Genomic DNA, 3,765 nt, shown 5'->3' with positions numbered 1-3,765 from the left:
CCGTACATAGCCTTATGGTAGGTGCACGTACACGGTTTGGGCACTCCCGTCTCTTCTGGCACTGGCTCGGACTTGTCGGGCCAGCCGGTGTTTAAGGTCACCCGTGCCATCATAGCCCATAAGGAGCCCGCTCTAATATCCTCTGGCTCGGTTCCTGCATGGTTAAACCGGTTCAATCATGAAATCAGACCGGGTTTAAGAAGCGGGATATTACAGCACGGCCTGATGGAGGGCTGAGGTGGCAGTACAGCCTAATAGAGGGCCAAGGTGACAGCACGGCCTGATGGAGGGCCGAGGTAGTGGGTTAGTCCTGTTCAGGTTTGCATACACGCTTCAGTCGTGCTGAGGAAGGGGACATATTTTGCCTCATCACCAACCCCCCACTCTAGCAGTTCAAATCGATCTGCTAGAGCATTTAATTCGATGCGAAATGCGTTGCTTCACTTTCTCAGCTGAGGCTACTCAATGGTTCGAAGACGTGACTCTCGCTTATTCAAAGGCAAAGGAGGTAAAGTGCCTTCATGGGGAGACGCACAAGATCACAGGCCAACTGGAGGTTGAGATGAAAATGGCCCGATCTGAGGAGGTCTATGCCAATGATGTCGAGTTGATAACTGGAGAGCTAGAACAGGAGGTTTCTAAGCAGCTCAATGCCAAAAACAACTTGATGAAGGAGAATGATGCTCTCTAGGATGAGTTGTCTGAGACTCAAGGCGCTCTCAAGGAGGAGGAGCTCGCAGCTAGGGTTGGCGAGCTGGAAAGGCAACACCAGGCTGAGCTGGAGGTCAAAGAGGTGGCTGAACCCCTAGGCCTGTCAGAAGTTGGTTGACATTTACATTGCCTCGTTTCAGGTCGGCTCGGACGATGCCATCCAATTCATCCTGAGTAAGATGCCAGGCTACGATCTGACGGACTATGAGTAGCACGTTCCTGTCCCTACTACTTTGGTGTAGTTTGTGGCTCGATCGATGTTGGTGAAGAGGTGATCCGACTCGAAGGATAGCCAAGTGAAGAGCTAGGCCCGTGGATTAGCCCCCCGAGATTAGCCTTGTATATATATATTATGTAGATGTCTCCTTCGGGAGTGATGTACTTTGAGGGATTTTTCTCCTTTTTTTTATGAATGGAAAATTTGTTTTGATGTCATCTCTCAACATTCTTGTGCTTCTTTCTTTATTTTCTTGTACTTTAGACTGACTCGAAATGAGTAACTTTTGAAAGAATAAGGACCAGTGCAGCTGTCTGAGTGTGGCTCAGTTCCCTATCTGAGCTTGGAATTGATCTTCCATGTCTAGCTTATGAGCTCTTGAGGTGCCAAGCCTGGGACTAGCCATAGGGGTGCCAAGCTGGGGCTCGATCTTTTGATGTTCCTTGCATTAGGTCTTTTGTGGTGCCGAGTCGGGGCTCATGCTTACATGCCTTAATGTGTAAGGTCTTGAAGTGCCAAGCGGGGTCTTGGGCTTACATGAATTAATGCATAAGGTCTTGAAGTATTGAGCCGTGCTCTGGCTTACGTGCCTTAATGCATAAGGGCTTGAGGTGCTGAGCCGTGCTCGGACTTGTGTGCCTTAGTGCATAAGGGCTTGAAGTGTTGAGCCGTACTCGGTCTATATGCCTTAGTGCATGCCGAGCTGGGCTCGAGCTTGCATGCCTTAGTGCGTAAGGGCTTGAGGTGCCAAGCTAGGGCTTGGGCTTGCATGCCTTGTGCGTAAGGGCTTAAGGTGCCGAGCTAAGGCTCGGGCTTGCATGCCTTACTGCATAAGGGCTTGACGTGCCGAGCTGGGCTTGGGCTTGGGCTTGTATGCCCTAGTGTGTAAGGGCCTGAGGTGCCGAGCCGGGGCTTGGGCTTGGGGTTGCATGCCTTAGTGCGTAAGGGCTTAAGGTGTCGAGCCGGGGCTCGGGCATGAATGTCTTAATGCGTAAGGGCTTGATGTGCCAAGTCGGGGTTTGGACTTACGTGCCTTAATGCATAAGGGCTTGAGGTGTTGAGTCGTGCTCTCGCTTACGTGCATTAATGCATAAGGGCTTGAGGTGTCAAGCTAGGGCTCGGGCTTGAATGCCTTAATGCGTAAGGGCTTGATGTGTCGAGTCGGGGCTCGGATTTGCATGCGTTAGTGCATAAGGGCTTGAAGTGCCGAACCGGGGCTTGGGCTTGAATGCCTTAATGCGTAAGGGCTTGATGTGCTGAGTCAGGGCTCGGGCTTAGATGCTGCTAAGCTTGTACCTCGGTCTTAGATGATGTCGAGCTGTAGCTCGGTCTTAGATGCTGCCGAGTTGTAGCCTGTCTTTATGCCTTAGTTGTTAAGGTCTTTGTTTCCTTAGAAGAGCCAGATATTTGGGAGAAGCTTCATAGTATATTGATGTGTGGTATGCACTTAGGACAAATACATTGCTTCAAAATAGAATCTAATCCATTCCATGAATAAAATTGAATAACTGAGATATGGAAGCTAAGGTGCTAACAATATAAAATCTATAAGACTAACACCCAATCGATGGGATTTCAATGCAATCTACTGACAAAACTATCTACTGGCCTCAGTGATTGGGACAGTAAGCAGCTGTTTTACTGGCTCGGCTTGGGTTAGGAGGCTTTCATCTTGGCAATCAACAATTTCTACTGTACATGCGAGGCCTGAGCATTGTTTCTTGACAGATTTTATAAAGTTTGCATAGCATTCCTGGGATTCCTTCTGGCTGGACTTGCATTCACCAACTCCATTGTTGGTGGGGAATTTGACTTTCAAGTGCTTAGTGGACACAATCACCCCAAGGCCATTGAGACTAGGTCTGCCAAGGATTACGTTGTAGGGTGAGACGATCTTGGAAACCATAAAAGAAACTATGGTAGTGGCTGTCTGAGTTCCCTGTCCGATGGTTACGGGCAAGTCTACAACTCCTTCCAGCTCTGCCAGTGTGCCTAAAAATCCGTACAAGGGTCCTGGAGCTAGCTTTAGGGTCCCAGTGCCAAGCCCTAGTTTTGTGAAGGCTTTGTAGGACATGAGGTTAACGGAGGCTCCTGTGTCCACTAGGACCCTGTGGAAGGGGTGGTTTGCCACCATTAATTGAACTATGACAGCGTCATTGTGAGGCCAGTTCAACTCTTTCAGATCTCTGTCAGAGAATGTAATGAATGGATCCATTTTGAGGGCTTTGACAGGTTATTCCGTGATGCATATAAACCGCGCATGGGCTTTGGCTTTTCTGACTGATTCCGTCGTGGGTCTGCCCATGATTGTTAGAATAGCTGGACCCACGGGCTGGTTATTGTAAGCGTCAGCTCGGTCCGTGGCTGGTTCTTTGGACGGCTTGGCCCTATCTCGACTCGATTTGGCATCATCTCTCCTCGGCTCAGGCCAGTTCCCACCATATTTCTGCTTCAAATACTTGTTGAGGTATCCAACCTTGATGAGCTCATCAATTTTTCTTTTCAGAGACTTGTAGTCTTCAGTGTCATGTCTGTGGTCTCGGTGGTATCAGCACTACCGGTTGAGGTTCCTCTCCTCTGGTTTAGCTATCATTGGTCTGGGCCAGTGAAAATACTTCTGATCTTGGATCTCTAAGAGCAGGTTTGTTCGGGAACGATCAAGTTCATATCGCTCGGGTTCATCAATGTCAAGCGGCTGATCTATTCTATTCTTCTTCGGCACATGAGAATTATCAGTAGGCATTAGAGTCCTTTTCTTCTCCTTCTCCGACTAATCACCTATCCCTCTAGCGGCTAGGATTTCCTCGATGTTGGCGTATTGATTACATCGTCTTAAC

The sequence above is a fragment of the Macadamia integrifolia genome, chromosome 9, assembly GCF_013358625.1.
Source record: "Macadamia integrifolia cultivar HAES 741 chromosome 9, SCU_Mint_v3, whole genome shotgun sequence".
NCBI classification, from domain to species: Eukaryota; Viridiplantae; Streptophyta; class Magnoliopsida; order Proteales; family Proteaceae; genus Macadamia; species Macadamia integrifolia.
This window is presented reverse-complemented; position numbering follows the sequence as displayed.